General features: G+C 49.5%; 1 long non-coding RNA gene across 4 annotated transcripts in view; it reads left to right on the top strand.

The window, feature by feature from the left end:
• LOC311434341 overlaps positions 1-23,113 on the top strand; it is a 226,897-nt gene that overhangs the window by 18,398 nt on the left and 185,386 nt on the right. The window contains exon 2 of one of the 4 annotated variants that reach the window (XR_014691410.1): positions 17,953-18,573. The exons of 2 other annotated variants lie outside the window; for them this stretch is intronic. This is a non-coding gene — a long non-coding RNA (uncharacterized lncRNA). Of the gene's footprint in view, positions 1-6,700; positions 7,083-17,952; positions 18,574-23,113 lie in introns of those variants that run through there. One more of the 4 variants, XR_014691411.1, reaches the window with a different exon arrangement.

The following is a 23,113-nucleotide window of genomic DNA, read 5'->3' as shown; positions in this document are numbered from 1 at the left end:
TGTATGCCAGTGTCAAATAGCAACCCACTTGAACTATTTTGGCAAAAACTCGCATTAGTGAGATTACAGCTTTCCGTAGGTTTTGTGCGAGTGTGGGCTGAGAAGCGGCAATGGGCTGGTGAGAAGCCCTCTTCTCTTATGGGCAGCATGCGTATGCTGCCACGTATGGGTTTGATTAAGGGAGCAATTTGTCTGGTGAGGACTCCAGGACTGGTAATTATGCTGCATGAGATAATAACTATGTAGGCTGGAATTTGGGTTTATATAAGATCTAGACAATACATATCACAGATAACAGAACAAAAACAGTGCTGAGATGAAGATGTTGTCCCTGCTGAAGTTAGAGGCAGTTCTCTCCCTTATCTCACCAAGAGCTGGACTGGTCTCCAGTCAGATTTTCTCAGCAAAAGCAAGGCACAAAGCTAACTTCAGTGTGAACACTTTAATAAATAGCTGCTGTCTGGCCCCAGTATCATGCAGCACATCTGAAAGATTCTGTGAGTCAGGGCTGGTGCAGTGGAAAGCCTGGGACATGAGTCACATAGTCTGCCAAAGGAGAAGATGCTGGGAGAGGTGGAAGTTGTGATTAGAACAGAAATTCTCGCTGCGTTTTTTTATTTATTTATTCTCTTCACCAGAAATCTAGAGCCTGGGATATTCTGGGTTCTTTTACTTTAGACTTTAACTTTAGAGACGTTTCTTCAGTTTCATGACTCTGGCATTGGGCTTAAGCTAGCAAAATGCAACAACAGCATGACATTAATTTTCTTTCAGCAGCATAGAAGCATGTCTGAAAATAGATGTCAATTTAAAAATATTATTTCAGGGCTTGCTGTGCCAAATCAGACCTTTGGCCATTTATAGTATCTGTCTTTCTGGCAGAGACTAGCTTCTGATGCTCCATATCAAGATCTGGTATTCAGTCAAGTAGGGCATAAGGAAATCTATTGTTCAAATGCAGGCAGAGAGACCAAAAGAAAAAATAATTCTCTCCAAACATCATACCCCTGTCCTCCAAGAAAACGCAGCAAGTACAAATCTCAGAGCTGGTCTTGCAAGGCTTTGCCAGTAAGTAGTTACTGCCAATTTAAAGGGAACTGCTTTTATCGAATGAAGCTAGCACAGATGTGCAAAAACTCATAAGTTTATATCGGGAAATTTGTAAACCAGAAGCAGTTTGATTTTCACGGAAAACGGTAAGCTTTCAGTCACTTGTATCAGAGCTTTATTATAACGCTTGCAGCGGGTGGTTTGCAGGGAGGCAGGATGCAGAGGAAGATCCTGCAGTGCTGTTTTCTCTTCAGAAGTCCCAGGAGTTGCAGCACCACTTGGAATTTATCTCATCTTCACCTGTAGGGCTGATCAGTTAATCTCATCTCTTTTGATTAATTTTTAAGCACATCTACAGATCTACTCCCAAAAATCACACCCACGCACAACGCTGTTCCTCTACATTGCAAACAGGGGCAAAAACATGGGCAAAATCAAATAAATCACAGGTTAGAGGCAAACTCCATCTTCTGTACCTTCTTGCCAAAATGGATAGATCCCAAAACTCAACACAGAAGCACCCTGGAAAATGGTTTTGAGGTGCATTGTGATGTGTCCAGTGCATCTAAGCTCTCACTATAAAGAGGATTTACTTGTGGTGGTCCCTTCTTATCAACTGGGTTATTCCTTTCTCTAATATATTTAGCATTTGGGAAGATGTCCTCAAATATTTTCCATTTTGAAAAGTGCTTTCCTTTTCAAAGTTTAGTTTTGTGTGACACACATTTCATGTTGCTGGTGCACTGGAAGATAACCAGAAGTGAGACCTCTGAACAGAAAAGTGCAATGTGATAAAGCAATTTGAAAGCATTATTTTTTTTGTAGGTGATGGTGGTAACAAGTCATCACTAAGAGAAAGGAAACTGAGGAACAGGAAAGTGCACTGAGGAGTCCAAGGTTTTGATTTGATGCCAAACGAGAGACTGAGCTTTCTCAGTAACTGGTCCCAGCCTGGGAACCAACTCCAATAGGAACTAAATGTCAAGAGCAGCCTTTCCAGCTTTTGCAAGAGAAAACTGCTTTTCTTTGAAATTAAATCAGGGTCCCTGGCAGATGCGTGTGTTTATGTGCATTAAGCTCCTAAGCATAGCATCCTAATTTCAAGGGGGATGAGAGGAGTCTTACAAAACAGGTACTGAGTGGGCTGCCCTGCGGGAAGCTCCTGGTGGCTGCGGTTGGTCTGGGAGGGCCTGAGCAGAACAGGGCAGGACCTAGCAGTTCCTTTTTCTGACCGCCTCACCACAACTGAGACAAAGCAGACGCTCTCCCTTCCCAAATTTTCTCTTTCTAAATTCAGGTTGGGGTCATGTGGGGGAAAAAAATATTTTTTTTGAAACCACCAGCAGAAGTATGAAGTATCATGCAAATGGTGGAGGGGTTTTGCCGATTTGCTCAGAGTTGCTTGTTTGCTCGAAAAAACCCAAGCTAGATTCTGCAGGCAACCAGATGGGGTCTTACACTGGGTGTGAGGAGCTTGTTTGTGGTTGAAAGCAATATGAGGACGGGGCTTCTCAGTGTTTGTCTGTCATGATGTTTCATTCTGAATCAAATTGTTGAAGTAGTGAAGCTCTGGGCTGGAAAAAAATTGGGTGTTTGTGTGCTTTTCCCTCCATGAAACTCACTCAGACTTTCCAGTTGAATCAGTGGTTTTAAGGAAAAAACCTTCTCTGATGTTACTCCTGTGATTTGTACAGGGGTGGCTTCACTCAATGGTCAGCTAATGGTCAGGGGTACTTTGCTTGTTGCATCCCCTGCTGTTCCTCATGCAGGGCGGGGAAAAAAGGGGACAACCTGGGCTTGCTCAGCGGTGGTGAGTTTTCTTTGCTGGGAGCTTGAACCTCATGCATGTGCCTGTGCAGGTCTTGTTTTGGGGCAGGCTGGGATGAAGATGAGTGCTGATGTAACATGGACCTGACTGGGCAGGAGGGAGAAAAATGAGATTGTGGATGCACAGGTCACGCTGGCTCCTTCAGTGGTGCCTCAATATTCAGAAGAAGAAAATTCTTCCTACAAACTTTGCTGAGAGGTGGCAGGCACTGGCCTCATGCTGGCAAGGCAAACCAACGACCAGGGGTACAGTGGAAACCAGAGAGCTGCCATTACAGAGGCTCATGGCTGCTAGCTATTTTAATAAGGTGTTTAAGCTGAAACCGATTATTTTTCTCTGCCTCAAACAGTTCCTTTAGTCAGCACATAAATACCAGTGGCCCTCCAGAACCTAGAGCTGCCCCATGCAGCTGGGCAATCCCTGGAGTGTCGCACTGGTGGCTGGTGGCCCTCGGTCTCCTTAGGTGGCTCCCTGCTGCCATGCCGGGGATGTCCTGCTCCTGGCCCCACGGCTGCTCAGCAGGCGAGCAGAAGCTGCTTGCGAAATTCGGCGATTCCTCTGAGAGCTGCTTTCCAACCTGCAGCCCAAAGGCTGCTGCGGTTGTCACTGCTGTTGTGACAGCCTCAGGTGTGTGATCCAGGCGTTTAAGCAGGTGAGGAAACGGGCGATGTTGGGGAAGGTGTGATGTGGTGTGGTGGCTTTACCACAGCATGAGCGGTTTTTTGGAGGGAGGAGAAGGGCCCCTGTGCATGAAGGCCAACATTTAACTTGTGTTTAGGGGGGAAAAAAACAACAAATGCTACTCTGCCATGCTGGATAAGGCAAAAAAGCCCTTTCACCACAAGCTGTGACTTGCAACTCCTGTGGGAATGGCGGGAAGGTGCATGAGGTGGGAAAGAGCCTATCCCTGCTGGGGCCTCCCTCTTCCCACACAAGTTGGCCCAAACTTGAGCCCTGAAAAGCTGTTCCCTGTGTGGGGACAGGCACATTTGTGGCTGTCCTGAGAGCCCCTCTCCTCAGCTCCTGGCACATGTCTACTTGTACGTGTGGCCCTCGCTTGAGGCCGCCATCTTGTCCTCGCTTGAGGCAGCCATTTTGTGTCGGGTCAGGGGAGGCCGGTGGGGAGGGGAGGCATGGCCACAGAAAGCGCGGTGGGGTGCGAGCTGCAGGAGATGGAAAGCAAATCTCCTGCTCCGCTGAACCCCCAGCTTCCTCCTGAACCTGGTGTTTTCCTTTGTGGTCCTAAAAGCTTCACTTGGAGATACAAATGAGCCCATAAATGTGCAGCAGGTTGGTGGCCACCAGCCCAGACCCTGCACTTCCCTTACTCCCCTCCAGCTCCCCCATAACATCTTTGGGTGCTATTCGCACCAAAGCTGAGGGGAGCCTTGGGAGAGAGGCGAAAACTGTGTCTGGGCAGTGTGTGCATCATAACAGGTAGCGCTTGGCTCCTTTAGTGCCTGACCCGCAGCCTCCAGGGCTCCTATCTGAGGCTGAACCAGCAGCCTGTCAGCACCAGCCTGGCTCTGCGTCCTGCTCATGCTTGCTGCCTTGCACAGGTGCAGGAAGGTGCTTGTTTGCTCCTTTTCTCTACATTGTTATTTATTGTTATTATTATTATTATTATTTGGGGTCTGTCTTGAGGCCAGAAAAGCAATTTTGGGGATGCCGCTTGATAGCTGCTGTGCTTTGTCTCTACATTGGTCACCCTCCTAGTGTTTTTATTTTCCTTGTTTCCCTCTCTCAATCCCACTGCTGCATTCAAAATAAACTTTTTTTTTTTTCAAAATAATAGATCACCCCATATGTGGTGCCAGAGAATTTGAGTTTAACAGCACCTCGGTGATGGGGAGGGGCGAAAAAAAACACTCTGTGAAGACATATGCTGGAGAAGGGCTGATTCTCAGCTCACCAGCTCTTGTCTGGTGGAGGATGAGGAAGGAGGGGAAACGAGAGTGGGCTGGTAAATAATAAATATTAATATAATACTTTTTATATAATATATGTTTTAAAGTCTATAAAATCCTATCCTCTGACAAAAGGCTCTGCAGGCTGCCCCAGCCCAGCATGCTCAATGACCTTTGAGAAGCGCTCTTCTCAAAACAGCCCACGGGCTTGGCTCCCTGGTTTCGAGCAGTTTCACTTCTACCTTGTGCTCTCGTTTCCCCTGCCCGGTGCTTTTCCAGGCCTTGTGCAGGAGCTGCTCCTCTCTGTATTTGTGGTGCGGCTCTAACGAGAGCCCAATCAATAACTGCCGAGAGGTGCCCGAGATGTTACAAAGGAGCTCACCCTTAGCAAGTCGCATCCTGACGAAGTGTGGAATGAACGGACAAAGGGATTAAAGTATTTGTGGCAAAATATTAGCAAAAAGCGCGCAGAATTAGTTCATGTGGTGTTAAATATTTTACTTTTTGCAAGTCTGTATTTAAAAAAAAAAAATCTTTCATCTTTGTTTTGTTTAGGGTATTACAATAAGCCTGGGATTTTTCACAGTTACACATGTATATTTTCACAGCTGTTTTAATCAGAAAAAATTAATGTGCTTTTGATGGCTTGGAAATATACTGTTGGCAAAGCTTTATAAAATGGTGTTATTATGTAGCAAAATGGAAATCCAAAACATTGTATGCTTTGCGTCCTATTTGAAATTCACTGTTTTTCGCAATTCTTGTGCAAATTAATTTAGAAACTCTTAGTGTCTTCACTGAAACTGGCTTTCCTATTAATTCAGCACAGGGTTTTATAAGGCTCCGTGAGTGAAGAGGGAAATATTTATCATTGTGGGGAGAAGAAACAGGAATTACTATTTTGCCTTTAACAACATTTGCATAAGGATAAGATAAAATAGATGTCTGACCAAAAAAAAAAAAAAAAAAAGCTTTCTACTTTCTGCTTTTAATCACTGTACTTCTTATTGTCTGTAACACGTGATTGTTAGACTCTGTATTTTTCGTCCTGTTAAACAATATCTTTTGGTATCTGTACTACAACACAGAGTACAGTACGTTTGGTTTATTGCATGGAGATGCGCTGTTGAGATGCTGGGATTAAAACAAAAAGCCCACACTGGCAGGGTGTGAAAGACCAAAAACTCTGGGCAGCTCGTAAAGACGGAAGCCATCACCAAAACAAAAATATATGAAAACATGGGAAGGTAACACTATAGCAGCAAGGGAGAAACAAAAGAGATTAGTTAAAGTCTTGGCTTGCCACTGTTTGCCTTGCAAAGACGGAGGCTGATTTAAAGAGGAGGGGGGGGAGAAAAAATCTGTGGATTAATGTGAACTTTAATACTGAAGCAGTGTGTGTTTACTGCTGGTGACCACAAGACATAAATCTTGTGAGCACAATGTACAATGCGAGGCAGCCCCCAGGTTTTTTTTTTTCAGCCTCAATTTGTGTGCAAGTGTGTGTTAAGTGCCGTTGAAAAATAGTGACCTTTAATAAAGGATCGTATCCTGAGACTATTTTCCCAGACACACAGTGACCTTTCAAACCAGACTGGGGTGAGGGGGTGTGGGCTTTGGACTTTGAACCGGCCAGTTCCCGCTGCGTGCCTCTGTTTGCCAGGCTACTTTTTATTGTGTCGCCGGGGAGCGTTCGGTATGCAAAGCAGGCTGAGCTGCCAGCCTCAACCTTTGCAAATCAATTTGTCTGTGCAGCCGAGCCCGCTGGAGTGAAAGATGCTGCGGCAGGACAGACTGCACCTCTTTGTGCCACCGGCGCTTGTGGCACTGCCGGCACTCACGGCGCTGCCGAAAACGGGCTTTGATTTTATTTATTTTATTTTAATTTTATTTTTTCTGTCTTTAACCCCTGCAGGCCGGCGGGATGACCATGGGAAAGGGGAGTGCGTGTGCGTGCTTGCTGGGCCATGGGGGTGTCCCCTTGCCCTGCGTGGGCTCAGAGCAGCAGCTCTCTGGTGAGGAGGTGGCACTTCCCTGCCGGTGCGAGGACAAGGGAGAAAACCCAAGGTGCCACAGCATTGTTTACATACATGTAAACGTTTGCAAAGGGTTAATGTTATTGATTTCCCCAGGCTGTCCAGGCAGCCGGGACTCCACATTAATCAGCATCTAAAAATGCCAGAAAAGACAGAGAAATGCAATTACCTCAGGTCCTCTAAATTTCAACTTCTCCAGGTGGCCCCTCCCTAAGATATGGAAATCCTTGCATTTTTTTCATAAAAGGGGGGCTGGATCAATTCCTCTGCAAGCAATTAATCACTTTTATATTCCCCAAAAGACGGGGAGCAGGTCTGGCCCTGGCAAAGCAGCGCTGATGGTGACAGTCCCCCGTCCCCCAACAAGTGCACCAGGATGTCACTGGCCCTGTCCTCGTTCAGTGTCCCCGCTGAGTTGACCTGCGAAATCACTTGGGCTCCTTTCGCGTTTCTCCCGGAGACCTTCCGACCTGAAATTTGTTTTGCTCTTGGTTTCTGTGCGCGTGTATCTTGTGTGCTTCCACGCCGTGCCCATTGAGCCCGGGATGCCCTTTGGGCACGGCGTGCCGTGTACCTGTGGCGTTGTGCCTTGCCTCGTGGCTGCAGAGGGCAGGTCGCTGATGAGCACCCCTGCTCGCTCTGGGCTTTGACACCGAGCTTTGGGTTTGCTCTCCAATTTTTTTATTTCCAGCTTAAATTTTGCTTTCACTTCCTCCGCGCACCTGCCTGTACAGGAGCTCTTACCCCGTGGGGGGGGACGGGGCAGCTCATTTCTTGCCCTGCTGGGAGTGGGGAGCAGCGGCGCTGGCTTCGCGTGCGGCTCTCGCTGGCTCGCTGCTGTGCTGCAAATGCACGTCCTGGCTTACCCTGCCGCGGCTTGTCCCCTGGCTCCAGGTTTAAGACAACTCACGGCAAGCATTGTAACAAAGAGGTACTTTTAATAAGAAGAGGCGTAGGAGGACATATCTGTGGACCCAACAGTTGGGTCTGTGGGGTGCAAATTGGATCTGGAAACCTCCGGAGAAGGATGGTGCTGCTGTATTCTCTCCACCTCCTGCGACCCCTTTCCTTTGGGAGGGAGAAGGAGGTTGGGGGAAGAAGGGAAGGGGAGAGGAGCAGCGCGGCTGCACGAGCATGGATTACTTAAACTTTAAAGAGTTTGTTTTAGACCATAAAAATGAAAAAGGGGAAAAGAATTTACTATAGTCAAGATAGGAAGTAATTATGGTCTGGGCAGAGATTTCAGCAGAGGCAGGGTCAAGGTAAGGATGGGCTCTGTCAGTGATCTGGAGGTGGTGACAGGCAGATTTATGGACATGGGAGGCAGGAGAGGGAAAGCAAGCTGGAGTGTCAAGGATGGCTCCGGGATTTCTGGCCTTGGGAGAAGGTGAGAGTCAAGGAGAACGCTCACAGAGCCAAAGGCACGGGGCATTTCGTGTTTATTTTTGGTAATTGCAAATAATAGTGTTTAAGCGGGGGTGGGGTGGGAAGGCTGCTTGCTGCAGGACCGAAGTAGCAGTTTACGGATGGTAACACAGAGCACGAGGGCTTGTGGAGAACCACACGGGGGTTCGGGCATCTCATATAGAGAATTACCGAGGTGCACAGGATTCGAGTACTTCACCTGGGTCAGACTCGCTATTACAGTTTTAGGAGGTGAGCTGGAAATGGGAGGCCCGTTCACCACCAGCATGGCTCGTGTGTTCTTTCTGCCATGAGAGTATTTGGTGGTGGTTGCCTGTGGGCGATAATAACGCAGTGCTGCCGCAGCCACAGGGCTTCACCGCTGAGCTGAGTGGCAGGCGCTCACAAAGGGGGACCCTGGCGCTGGTGACCTTTACCCGAGGAGGCCTTGGAGGAGGAGACGCTGGATTTCCACTGTAGCATGACTGAGAGCAGCTGGCCCGCGGTCCTTTCCCTGTGTCAGGCCGTGGAGCAGGCAGGTATCAGCCGCAGGGGGAAAGCTCGCTCGCATCCTGCTGCTCCTGCGAGCCTCGCGTCTGCTGGCGAGTCTGGAGGTGAGTGTGGCACAGTAAAAGTTCTTCCCATGGTAAGCACCGTGTTTTTGGCAGGACGTGCAGCTGCCATGCAGTGCGTTGCACGCAGTCACTCCACATTTGGGCCGGACGAAGCCGAGGGCTGGCAGGGAATCGCTCCGGTGGCGTCACCATCTCCGCCGCCAGGTCCTCGCTTAGTGGCACGCTGGCAGCACCTGCTCAGGGCAGGAGCCCAGGGCTGGCTGTTCATCTCTCCGTGCTGAGCAGCTCCTTTCTGCAGGCTGCAGCAGCCCAGGGTGCTGTGTGAGGACGGAGAGCCTCGGGGCAGCCTTCTCCCTCAGCCCGAGCCTGTCGGAGCTGGGCAGGGCAGGCGCAGCCCATCGGCTGGGGACTGCGAGCTGTGGCTGGTGCACCGCTGGGCCACTCTTGTTCCGCCTTTATTCCTCTCTGTATTGGGAGTCTTCAGGGTGGCACCGGGTTTTTGAACGCTTACTCCAAGACCTTATTCATACAGAGAATTCATACTTTATTCATACCGAGTTTATTCATAGCATTCTGTCTTGTTAGCCCTCTGATTCAAGGCATACACAAGGCTATGAAAGGGGGGTTAGCAAGTGGATGTGTGCTCTGAATGCTAATAGCATCTGCTTTATTTTTATGTCCTTTTCCTGCGAGTATATGGTGGATCAGTGTGCCCAGGTCTCGTGCAGGAGTGGGTCGTGGATGAATGGTAGCTTTGATTCAAGGAAGCGACCAGAAAGGCTGGTTGTGGGCAGAGAGTGCCTTGCTGGACTTGGGATAGATTCCCCCCCCTCCCGTGGGGAAAAATGCTTGCAAAAGTGAGGGAAGAAATACTTCAGTTACAAATTTTACATGGGAACTGTTGACTTTTGGGGGGCTAAAATAAAATCCGACAGTGAAGTCTGATTGATTTTTTATGTTTTTTTATTTTTTGATAACACCAACCTTCCCTCTTCTCTCTCCTGTGATTCACCAGGGCTCTGGTTTTACTGAGCCTCTGCGTGCCTAGCAGGAGTTGCTCATGGTGAGCCACGATGAGATGAAGGGAAGCTGGCACCAGTCAGAAAATTCAGTCGTGAAGAGGAAAATGCAGGGGCTGATTCACCTGAAGGACAGATCAAGTGAAACCCCACGGATGATCCAACTCTCCCGTTGGTATGGTTTGGGTTGTGGCAGGGTCTCTTCTGCTTTTACGTGCTTGTGTCTTTGTCAGTGAAAACCAAGGCCTTCCAGGGAAAACAACGCCTTGGTGCTTCGAAAAGGAAGAACCTTCAAAAAAAAGAAAGAAAGTCTGTCCAGTACAAAAAACAACTAGGAGATGAACCAAAGCCTGCTGGTGGAAAAATGTGGGTGGTTTTGATGGGGAATCTTGGCCATCTGTCCGTGCTCCTTCATGTAACTTTGTGTGACCGAGTGATGCCTGGATGGAGTGTGAACGGCTGGCTTTGACCGAGAAACCGGAGTGCCCTTTGCAGGGACAGCAAAGCTCTTTTCTCCCCAAGAGATGAGCGGTTTGGGTGGGACCGACCTGTGCCTGCTAGGTTATGTTAAGAGACGTGGCTTCAGAAATTACATTTTTACAAGCTTTCTTTGATTTCCTGATCCAGCCACTTTTATACTTTCTGAAACTGGCGGCGCTGTTTGAGCCGCACGTCCAAGTACATCAGCAAATCCCCCCAGTCCCTCCCGCAGAAGCATGCGCACAAACACTTTAATTCTTGTTTAAAACTAAGCCTTTGTGTATACCTGAGGCTTTACGCAGCCATTACAGAGCAGCATCTGTCACCTCACAGTAACGCCTGGCAGTGCCCTGGATCAGGGGGAAATGGGTGGATTGGTGCCATGAAAGGGAATAGCTACGGCCCGTCAGCGTGGCTGGGAAGCTGCTGCTCCCAGGCTTCCTGCATCTGTTGCGTTGCAGACTCGGAGCCAGGCTGGTTTGGGGTAATCTCGCTTCTTTCCAGCTGTAGTAATTGTTGCGGTATTTGGGTGAGTGGAACAAACACAGGGAGTGCACTAAGGGAGGGCTGGTGCAAAGAGATGAGGAGCGTACTTGCTACTGGAAAAATAAGCGATTTCTGTCGTTTTCATGTGAAAGCTTGCTCACGGGCATCTCGTTCCTGTGAATATTTGGGCTTCCTGTTTAATGCCAGCAGTACCGCTCAGTGCCTTGAATGCGCTGCCTCGCTCTTGGGAGCCACTTTTTTTATTTTTATTATTTATTTAAAGATTTTAGAAACAGTCTCTCCTCGCATTGTTGTTTTCTTTTAATCTATTCCCCCAGACATCTTACTTTTTCTGCATCCTTTGGCCCGTCTTGAACATGCTTCTTGGCACGCTTACGTATCTGGAAAGCCTCCTATATATATATATTTTAAAAAATATACGTGGATATCAATTTACTTGAAGTTAAACGTGAGCTACCCAGCGAGGGTCTTTCCTGAGTCTGCTTTTCTTTCCTGCTTGATCGAGTCCTCTCTTGGTCGGTGGGGAAACTGAGCGGGTACCTAAATCATTGGAACTAAACTTCTGGGATATTTCTGAGCATTTATTTTAAGAGGGTTTTTGCTTCCGGGCGTGTTCGGAAGAGCCTGATTGCAGCGCTGTGTTGGCTGAGCATGAGCTGCTGGGAGCAGGAGCTTTCTTCATCCTTGTAGCATCACTCGTGGGCACCAACCCCTCTGGTTCAGGCTGGCGGTGGGCTCTGCGCCCTGCCGAGAGCTTCTCGCGCTTTCTGCTGGGGTGCTGCGGGCCTGTGTGGCTGGCAGGGCGATGGCTGCTGCCGTTTTGAAGAGCGCAGGGTGAGAAACAGCAGCGTTTTCACTCTTAAACTTCCCCTGGCCACGCTTGGCCGCCTCTGCAGGTGTGTCCTCCAGCTGCGAGATGGACGTGGAGGTTACTGGTGCTGAAAGGGGCCTGTGCTGGTGAGGTGAGGCACTGAGCCGTCTCCCCGGGGTCGAGCTGACCCCTCCTCGTGCCCGCTGTCCCCTGCCTGCTCGCCCAGCTGTGCCTCCCCACCTCTCACACACACCTCTCTGCGGGCTCTGCTCCTTGCCCCAGCTCCTTAAAACTCTCCGGTGCGATGGGAGGAGGTTGTGCCTTCCCCATTCGGCTTCTGGTTTGAGGGCTTCTGGTTTAAGGGCTTGGCATTTCAGCGGAGGCAGTCGCCACCACCCAGCCCGAAGGCAGGAGGGAAGGGCTCGCCGGCTGGGCAGACACTGAGCAGAGGTATGTGTCTCCAGCCCGGACATCTGGGTTAATCAATTAACGACAAGTTACACGGAACTCGGCTGGATTTCCTTTTTTTTTTTTTTTTTTTTTTTTTTAAAGAAGAAGAAAAAGTAAGAGTTGTACAAATGCCCCCTTTCTTTCTGGCTCGGTCCTTGGGGAATGCAAGGAGTTAATGCTGGTATTTATAGAAACAAGCTGCACTAATAACCACCATGCAGCTGAGAGAGCACTGGTGAGGTTATCAGCAAACACGGCAACAAAAAATGGGGTTTTGAAGAATTAAAGGGCTCTCATACCCCTCCCCTCTTGCCCTGAAGTGTGGGACCAGCGCTGTTGCTGGTACAGAAATAAAAGGTATCACAGGAGAGTCATTGTGTTACCAGGAAAAAAAACTATCTGTCTGTCTCTGTCTCTCTCTCTCTCTCTTTTTTTTTTTCTTTCTCAAACTTCCTGGTTGGTCAGGCCGGGGCTGACAAAGGGGAACCAGTCGTGTCCAGACACATTGCAGACTTCTGGCAAAATAGCCCAAGCTCACGAAAATTTACACATTTCCTGGCACCTGGCCAAGCCTGCTTGTAGGACTTGGCATGGATTTTCCTTCAGTTAGAAAAATCGCCTTTTTTTTTTTTTTTTTCTTCTTCTTTCCCCCCAACCCCCCCACTTCTTCTTCTCAGCAGGCCGGGGGATGGAAAGCTCCTGTGTGCTGGGTCAAGCAGGACAAGTTTTTGGGTACAGAGAGCAAGTGCTGCAGCTGCATGCCTTTGGTTTGGGGTCACCCCCAGCCTCCATCCTGGCTGTGGACGGCCCGGCGGGGCAGGAGGGGCTGGTTTTATTTGGGGAAGGCTGGGGGGAGGTTATCTCCACCGGGAAATAGGAGTTTAGAGGAGGCTGGGGTCACGTCTCGTGGTCTGTGATGGATCTTGCTCTGGGAGCTCTTGCCCAGCTCAGGGTTTTCGGGGCTCCGAGGCCTCCTCTGTGCCTGGCGGGGGCAGGACTGAAACCAGCCCCCTGCCAGTCAACAGCCCTGTGTCATTTCCTTCCCTCTGCGAGCCTCACTCTTTCCACAGAGCAGACTTTCAAATTAACATTTTCAGTTCATTAAAGATATTTTTGCAAGCATTTTAGTTCTGTAAAAAAAAAACTGGGAGCTCATCTGGAGCCGGTCTGGCCCGCTGAAAACAAGCATTTATTAAAAGCCCTCCGCTCTGGGCGGGCTGGGACGGGGCAGCTGCCCCCTGCCCAGCCTGGGGCCGTGCCTGGCTTCCCCACGCTGCTCCCCCACTGATGTTAGAAAACACCTAGGGGAGGGAGAGTGCAGTTTTACTACTCCTATCCGTTTCTGACCGCTCTCCTGGGTGCGAGGCACCCTCCCACAGCCGCACCTCTTTGTCTCGGTGCTGCTCATATCCATTGCAAACTCCCCCGGGGTATGTGCTCGTCTCAGTCGCTGGGGAGCTGTGGATGTGGATCCTCCTGCATTAGGCTGGGAATATAATGCCAGCCCCTCCCTTGACACATGCACGCTTCGTGGCATGGAGCTTCAGAATAACAGGCAAGAGGCAGGGAGGGGAAGAGCTGCCTGTGCCTGGAAATGCTCAGCCCTGCGCGGGATTCGGGTGGCTGCAGGCTGATGATCCGAAGTGAGCGGAGCAGGAAGGAGAGCCACGAACTCCGGGTAAAGAAGTCAAAGCACAGAGGTGATCCCGGCCCTTGGCCTCGCTGTACCTTGGTGTCCAGGGATCCCAAAGGACCTCGCTCGGCCTGGGAGCGGTGCAGTGGGCGTCCAGCAGCAAGTGAGAGCAGTGCCCGCGGGGTGGAGGCGAGCTGCGCCCTGAGCCCCGGGACTGACAGAGGGCAAAGCCCAGGCTTGTGCACAACCTCCTGCAGGAGCAGGGCGAAGGAAGCAGCGTGGGGATCTCAGGTGCATCGTGCAAGGCTCGTTCGTTTGGCCAGGAAGCCAAGAACGACACCTTCAGCCAAAAGAGCACGGGGCACCTCGTGTGGGTGGCACGCAGTTACCCTGGAGCCCGGCCAGGGTGCCAGGATTAAGACCAAATCTCTCACGAAACAGAACAAGGGATCTTTCATGCGCACACCGTCCTTACCGACTGCGTGGCTGGGGCTCCAGATTCCCACGTCCCTCACTGAGGTGGCACCGCTGCACGGACCTGCTGCGGGCTCTCGGCATGGGCAGGCCTCCCTCCCCACCCCACGTCCTCAGAAGTCATTCTTCTGCTTAATGGGCTGTGGGCTTCGGCCATTTTAATTTGACCTAAAGGGCAGGAAAGGGTTTTTACCGATCCAGGGTTTTTACGACAGATTTATTTCACGTATGTGCTTGACTTTCATTCATCTGCTCCTCACGGCGCAGCAGCAGGACCCCGCGCGGCTGCTAATTTGCTGCGTGCGATCAGCTGGGTGGCGAGCTCCTTCCCCAAGCTGTGATCTCTCCCAGAAGAGCCACGTTCGGCCACAAACACATACATTTATGTGTAGCGGTGGTTCTGCTGCTGTGTGAAAGTTCACTTTACCACTTTTTTCCATCTGCCCAGCTCTCGTTTAACCTGCCGTGCCCCGTGTGAGCAATACGGGGCCTTCCTTGCACGGGGAGCTCAGGCTCTCTCTCACGCGGGCGTTTGGGTGTTGCTGGCTGAGCTCCCTGCACGAGTACGGCTCCAGGAAGGACACGGGGTTTGGTGGGTTTTATGCTCAGCTGAGGGGCAGAGGCGCAGGAGCCCTTTTGGCTGGTGGGTGGTGGTGCCCTGCAGCTTCCTCTCTGCTCGTGAGGCAGCCCCGGGGAGCGATCCCCAGGTACCCTCTGCACTTCCCTAGATACACCCTCAGCGAGCAAACAAACAGCCGAGAAGGAAAACCCACAGAGGGAGCTGCTCTCTCAGATTTGGGTGGACAAAGGAGGGGAAGTTAAAACTTGGACGAGACTTTTTTTATTTTTTTTAATTTTTTTTACCCCCCTGAGAGTTCATTTATCTTCTTTTCCAACCCACCCCCCTGTTTCTTCTGCATACACACGTACGCACACGCGAGCACAGGTGGGCACGCTTCTTGCTCTTCTTGTCCTTAAAACAATTTTCAGGTGTCCGAGTAGTGGGGGCCAGGGCAGGTAAGTCACAGCAGGAGGCTCTGTGCTGCCGAGCACCCCGGCCAGGCTGCCGGGAAGCCACGTGGGAGCACTCCTGCCAGGACTTTCTTGTCCGTGGGCTGTTTTTGGCTGCCCTAGCAGCAGGGCTGGCTGCAGTGTTTGGGTGAGAGGTCTCGCCTCCTACCTGCCGGGTTGAGACCCGAGTGAGGTTTATGCAGTTGCTCTGCCTCCAATCCACTTAAATTCCCGTTGGTGTCAGGTGCATCAGTCAAGGAGCGCTGTAAACTCCGGAGGACCCGGGATGAGCCTGGCAAATCTTTAGGAGAGGTCTGAGATCGAGAGGTAACTCTTGGGCTGCCTGCAGCCACCTGAGCCTGCAGCGTGGAGGAAAAGCCCCGTGCTGAGGGGAGAGCGCTCCTGGAGAAGAAAAGGCGGTGGAGGTGCACCCCAGGGTGAGGCACGTAGTTTGTAGGTGAGTTTGGTTTGTGGGTGAGTTAGGCTTCAGGTCAAGGTTTCTCTCCCTTTCTGGAAAACAATTTGCATTTCATGCGTTGGAAGCCTCTGGATACAGAAGTGATGCACAAAGCGAGACTGAGCTCTGGATTTTGTGGTGGAGGTGTCTGTCCCACAAGTACAAATGCCTAATTAGACCTGACACAGCAGAGGCATTTCCCTGACATTTATGCCACTGTCTTTCAATCCTTGGGAGCGTGTGGTCTTGTGGGAGGCGCAACAAACAATGTCAGAAACAACATAAAATTCTCCATTAGCCACGAGCCCTGGAAAAACAAAACAACAAAAAACACCCAGCCCTCACACCGCTTTTTATTAGGCACACTAAAAGTGAAAGCAGAAGGGTGGGGCTGGGTTTGTCGATCTTCACTTGTAGGAAGAAATAAAATGGCTCATTTAAATTCTTAAGAACTGCATAGGAGGCAGGAGACACAATGAGTACCTTGGAGAAGAAAGGCCATCAGCTGAACAAACTAATCACATGGTAATCAAAGGGGAGTTTTACAGAGCCGACTGAGAAGTACTTTAGAAGAAGTTCCAGCTAGGCATAGCAAAAGCCCTATCAAGTGACATTTTTAATAAATTATAGAATTTAAAAAAAAAAAAAGGCACAAAGGAAAGTGTAGCAAAAGGGAAAGACAACTCCAAGCCTTTCCTAAAAGGTGCACGGGGAACTGGGCAGGTTTCACTGCTGAGGGTAACTCTGAAATCCCTTTGCCTCGGGCTTGGCTTTCCCTTGGAGGCACCACTGAGAGCATGGCCCTGGAGCTGAGGTCCCCCAAGGAAGAGGTGTCAAAAGGGACGGGGAGCCAGCCTGCAGGACCAGGGGCTGCTGCGCTCATCCACAGCATCTCCTCCTGGGTGCCGTGAAGGCACAAAAGGTTACTTCTGAGCGGTCACATCTGCATCTTAAATAAAAAGGAGTAAGGACTGACGTGGGGCAGGGCACCCTCAGAGCACTGCTGTGTGGGGGGGCAGCGACCTTGGTGCAGGTCGGTTTTAAAGGTGAGTTGGTCGGGGTTGCAGCTTTGGCAGCAGAAGTGACACACAGCATCGTGGTAAACAGGAAACCAAGCTAAAGACGAGGCGGGGAGCAAAGGCCAAAACAACCAGTGCTAACCCTCAAATAGGGAAACGGGAGGTAAGAGCAGACTGAAACAGAAACGTCCCAAACTGCAGAAAAGTGATTGATTTTAATCAAAAGACTGAATTCTGCTCTGGTGTAACCGATACAGGCAAAAGTTACACTACCTGGGAATTTGGCCTCAGGGAAAAATTCTTCAGGGGGGAAGATAGGAGCTCTGAAGGACCTCGTGCGCGCTGGTGGAGAGCTCTAAGGGAAAATTCATTTTTGGAGGGCAGGAGCTCTGCCTTGGAAGGAGCAAAGTTTGGGGTCAGTCAGACATTAAAGTATCTGAACTCAGTGTCCAAAATGTGTTTGCCAAGATCGCAAAGCAGCGCTTGCAAGCAGAAGTTTGAATAAGTCATCTTTGGGGTTTTTATGGATGCCCCCGATCCCATCCCAAGATACAGGCAGGTTCATACGGATTTAATATTTGGCCTTAAAATCTACCAGTTTGGACAGTTTCATCCTAGAAAAGCTAATCAGCGTTTGTGCATCCTGATGCAAACTCACCTTGCTTCAACTTCTGTTGCTGGTTTTTAGGTCTCTTACAAACATATTAACAAAAGTGTAAAACTGGTGTCGGTTTTAGAGGCATGGAAACAGCCTTACCTCTGAGCAGAGGGCAAACGCGGGGTAGAAGCAATTTTTTTTGTGGTTTAATTTTAAATCCATTGGAACAAAAGTGCTGGGAGGATCCTAATGGGAACTTTGACATAACCTGAAATGTAGGCTCGTGTGGCAAATTCAGTGTTGCTGTAATTGCAGTTTTCTGTTATTACAGCCTCCGACTGCCCCACTGCCTTTGCTGGTGCTTTTTTCGCCGGCTGAGTTTTGTTAGCTTTCCCAGCAAACAGGGATGTTGAAGAGAAACCCGATGTGAGTTGGTGCAGGTAGCAGCTCCGGTGGCTTTGGGGCTCTTTCACTTCTGGTTGGCGTTGCAGTGGTTGCTTCTTCCCTTTTCTTGCCGCGAGCAGTAGGATGCTGTAGCCGGGGGAAGCCTGGCTCTGCTGCCTGTGTAGAGCAGCTCAGAAATGAGAGCTGCAGGAGCTCCCAAAGAGTTCCCAGCAAACTCCAGAGAGAGCTCCCAGATGAGATTTCTTTATTCCTGAGGTTTAAGCCAATCTATCGCTCTTTCCTTGGCAGATCTGGCGTTGTGCTGTGGACGTGCTGGTCAGTAGAGGAGATGGTAGGTAAGTCCCCAGGGACAGGAGTGTATCGTACCTGCAGAGCCGGACACCTGTACCTCCACGTGGCAAGAACTCCTCTGAGTGGGGCCACGTGGTCCTGCCGGGGGGGAGCCCCAGGCACATACCCTGGCACAATTATTTTCCCTTCGTGTGTGACCGCTCGTCAGTCTTTGAAGATGCCCCGCATTGTTGTTAGCTCCACAATGAATGCGGCTTCTTTTGGGGAGAGCTTTTACGAGCAGCAGGAGAGTTTGTTCACTGCCTTAATCGCGTGGATTAGAGTCAATCCTTGGGTCAGCACTGCTCCCCGCAGGCTGGACAATGAGATTTTGGCTTAAATTTCTGAATGGGGGGTTGCCTGAGCAGGGCTTTGAAGAGGGGCAGTGTGTATGCGGCACACCGTGCTTGCGTGCTCTCATTACACATCGCCTTCTGGGGCCAACAGCTGGAAGACCCCAAAGCTGCCCCCGCTTAGGTGAGACACGAGATGCAGATGCACTGTTGGTAAAACACAAAGCACACTAGTTTTCGGAGTGGGAATACTTGGAAACTTGCTTTGACTTCATTGAAAATACAAACTAGATTTTTTTTAGCAATAACAGCAATTTAATGCAGATTATTATTATTATTATTTTTCTTTCTCAGAAGCGTGTGGAAAATCTCCTTCCCTTTTCACGTGAGAAATGCTAAAATTATTTTTTATGACTTCCTAGAAGCATTCAGATGACATAGAAGCTGAATATCATGAGCAAGCCTCTCCTCAGGCACGATGTGCTTCGTCCCTCTACCCCCGCTCCCTTTTGCTAATTCTGTAAACAAAAGTCACCGAGGTTGGGGAGAAGTAAACACAGATACTGCCTCCACCAATGAAAGGGAACTGTGATTTAAATTGCACCTGTTCCTACCAGCCTAAATTATTTTTAATCGTGGCGAGGGCAAGCCGGATGATGAAGCCTTGTCCTGCCATGAATGCGAGCACCGGCTCATCAGCGGGGGCACGGCTTCCAGCCTGAGCCACGCCGTGCTCCTGGCGTTTGGTATGGGGAAGCTGTAGGGCTGCAACCTTCACGCCTGCCTAAAAACTCCTGCATGGTTTTCTCAGTCTCTAAATGCAGCAGGAGGATGGGGCTGAACGCTCGAATACCTACTTCTCAATACTTCTTCTACGTGAGTGTTTTTGGTCTGCTAAAAGGAACAACTCCAAACTCCCAACCGCATCGAGTGCTCTCAGGGCGCGTTATGGAGACTGGCAGAAGTGACCCCGTGCCCTCAGCTTCAGTGAGCTGTTACGCCATGGGCTTCAGCATTTCTGGTTCCTGTGCATGAACCCAACTTGGTGCATGCGAGATGAGGAAGGACAAAGTTGGAGATAAGGCTAAAACTACATTGGAAAATTAGCCCAGGAAGTCTGAGCTGTGTTCTTACATTATTCTAGGGTTTGAGCGCTGACCAGTGTAATTAATGCTACTGACTCTGTTGAGACTTGTTGCGTTTGTCCGTGTCAGGGAGGCAATAAAAGCCAAAGACCTTTCGTTTTTATTTTTTAAATTAATTCCTACCGATTTTTGCAGTGGTGCAATGAAGTCGTGGAGTTCAGTGGAATGACTCCTGACTTCAGTGGGTGTACCCAAAGCAGCAGAGTTTTGACCAGGCATGCCTGCTTGAATTTTCTGCGCAAGCAATTTGCCGAAATTCCTGTAAAGTCTCCTGAAACCCCGTACCACGTATCCCCCGAGGCTCTGCTATCGCCTCGGGCCCACGTGCGGGTATCACTGGGGTGTGTGGAGCCGAGGAGGGGACAGCCAGGATCAGCAGGACCAGACCCCCTCACTGGAGGGCAGGTCTGGGAGCTGTGCTTTGAGCTTGGACACTACTGATGCTGCAGAAAACAGTGTTAATGCAGTGGGCAGCTGTGGACTAACCATCTCCCCTGGAGTTCAGAAAATCAACCAGTAAGATACCCAACCAACTGCGTGTAAGTCAGCAGATATGAGTAGATGCTCCACACAGTGCGTAAAATAGCTGCTTAAAGGTAACTTTGGGTACGTTTGGTAGTGAGAAAGTCATGCGGCTCCATTAAAAAACATGGGTTTTACCACCAGTTTAACTCCTCATTTCTTATCCTTTATTATCTCATTTCTAGTTTATCTCCCTGGCCTAATTTGTTCTCTCTCCAAATGTCTCCATTGACTTTAATTAAGCTGTTTCTTGGCAGTGTCTTTAAGAGAGAAGGCTTTGAGGAAAAAGAGCAGCTCAGCGTAGCAAAAGAAGGTGGAGCCAGGGAGGTGAGGTGAGAAATGGTTTTGCCAAGAGCTGCCATTAAAAGCAATATATATACACGTATATAAATCTGAAAGATGAGCAGCTGGGCTTTCCTATGGTGCCAGTAGAGATTCCTCTCCCTTTTTTTGAAGGACGGTGCACTTTCTGGGCACGTGTCCCCCTGGACTGGGTGCCTCAGCCTGGCTGTGTGCAGGAAGGTCCCTCGCCAACACAGACGTGGTGGCTTTTGCAGGTTTCTGCTCCGTTGCTGCAAAACTGTTCAGTGTCAGTGGAGCAAAACTGTGAGCGGGGCTTCCCTTGGTGTTTGAAGGTCTCGTGTGTTGGAGGCGACCTGGGGCATTGCTCGCTGCTGGCCGCTGCCGGTGTTGGAGCCGCGGTGGGATGCCAGCCCGGGGAGCTGCTGCCCGGGGTCAGATCTCACCCAGGACTGGGAGCACTTGGCAGAGAGCTCATACCCGAAAGTTTAGGGATGAGGAGGGAAATCCCTGAACAGGGAAAATCACCTGCTGAAACCCACCCAGGAGGTAATTAGAAATCACGTGTTTTCCGCGGTGCTGTTCAATTGCGGATGTAAGCAGCTGGTGTGATCAAACCCCACGGAGAGAAAAGGTCCCTCGGTGGAGGAAGGGTGGCAGGGACAAAGGGAACCCCGCCGAACGCAGCGTGCTTCTGCTCAAGCGTTCACCTCGTTTGGTGTGCGTGCAGGTACTGAAGGGCACGAGCGTGGAGGTGGTCGAGTCAGTTACTTTATCAGTCGTAAAGAGGTAATTATGGCCCTTATCGGGCTGGAGACTGTAAAAGGAGACTCGGCGCTAGTATTTACTGTATGTTTCTCCCCCTCTATTAATAGGACGACGAGTTTTGAATTATGGTAATAGCTGCGCTCTCGGTTTAGGACTAGCCTCCCTGAAATTTTCAGGACCACTAATTTGTGGTTACTCCAGTGTTAGAATGGACTCGGTGGTGGTGGCCTTTAGACTGACAATGCAGTAAAAGTTTAAAGCTGCAACTGCTTCAGAGCCAAAGAAAGAGAGAAGATTGAAACCTAAAGGTTAGCATGAAATGCACTTTACTGTTATCTATGAGAACAAATGAGTTAAAAAAATTTCAAATACCAGAATACCCTACAGGGAGGAGATATAACTATTAAAGGGCTGTTATAGCTGCAATAAATGTAGGAACAATAAAAATAAATTGATGAAGTAAATGTCAGCACTGTTCCCCTGAGCTGCCCCCACACCTTTGTCCAAAAGTAGAACATCTCCAATTACAGAGGGTGGAATCAGCCTTCAATGACAATATGACAAGGACAGAACATAGAGCAGTGGCACAGGGAACACAATTATGCACAGCCTTGAAAAATTGTATCATGGTGCAAAGTATGGAAGAAATCAATTAATGACGCAGGGCCTCCACTTCTGTCTAATAATCCTGCAGGGGAAGGATAACCGCCCTCCCCTCCTCGCATTGAAAAGGGGGAAGGAAACAACAAAAAGGATGAATATTGCAGAAACGAAATTCTGCATAATTCGGCGGGTCAACATTTGCACACTTACAGTGTGCGAATACTCCTCTTTCCCCGTCATTATTTTCAAAACTGTAGCTTTTAAGAAGGTATTTAAATGAAACACACTTCATTGGCTAAATAGCCCATTGAAAAAAAAAAAAAAAAAGATTTCTTTGGTGAAAAGGCCAAAGACAAGAAAAGGAGACAGCTCAAATCCAAAGCCATGAGCTGAAAGGGAAATGCAAAATTTAGGAGTAAACAGAGTAGATGGTAGAAGACGATTTATCTTGTGCAATTTACAACAGGTGCTAAACATTACGAAAACCAGAGCTATTAAGCAATCAAATTAAGCTATAATTAACAGAAGAAAACTGTGCAGGAATTCTAATTAATACATATCTGAACACATCCATGATCCCCTCCGACAGCTCTGCTTTTTCAACCCCTGCCACTACCCGAGTATAACTTCAGGGGTCTTAGTTTGGGTGTGAGTGGGGGTTCGGAGGTACCAGTGGCTGGAGAGATCCCCCACGGCAGCTAGAGCCTCGTGCTGGCTTGCAGGGAGACGCTGCATTTTGGGGGGGTTTGCTGAGGTGTTTTCTATTTATTAGTTGCTGTCTCTTGCAGAAATCAAAAGCGTAGCCGTGTGGGACGTGCACTGGATCCCTGGTACGTGCAGGGCTGTGCCTGAATGAAGTGCCATGGTGGGTGCACCCGAAGATAGGAGAGACAGACAACCAGAACTTACACGTGAGCTTTAATTCCTGCTTTGCCAGGGACCTGGCGTGTGGTTTTGAATGAGACAGCGTGCAGCATGTGTGGCCTGGGAATTCCAGGTGACTAGCAAGGGTGGCTGGCGTTGTGACAAGTTTGCAGGGTTTGGGTCGAAAGCAGAGCTCGACTCCCTTGTCTACAGGCTTCCCAAAAGGCAGATAACAGTGCTCCCCCCCTCACCGCAGTGCTGGGAAGATCAGCTGGATGCTGACTGCATGGCACTTCCCAGTCCCATCATTATAGTGCTGTAGACTCTCTGAGGGAGGATTTGTTATTTTTACAAAATTAATTGTAAATCCAATAGAAAATAATTCAGCCTCTGAAATTCTGGTGAGATAATTATTGCGAAGACGGTATTAGTATAGTGCCTTTCAGATGATTCACTACTTTAATTATTAGTTTCTAATTCTATGCAAATATCATTGGAAAACCCTCTAACCTTCTCACGAGCTGGCTGCGTTACCCCCCCAACACTTAGCCGACGAATTCACTCCTCCGGTGCTGTGCTCTTCAGCCCTGCTGGCTTTGGCAGAGCACGCCGAGGCGAAACGTG

Source organism: Aythya ferina (genome assembly GCF_964211825.1).
Source record: "Aythya ferina genome assembly, chromosome: 3".
NCBI classification, from domain to species: Eukaryota; Metazoa; Chordata; class Aves; order Anseriformes; family Anatidae; genus Aythya; species Aythya ferina.
The sequence above is the reverse complement of the archived record's forward strand: the minus strand, read 5'-3'. Positions and strand labels throughout refer to the sequence as shown.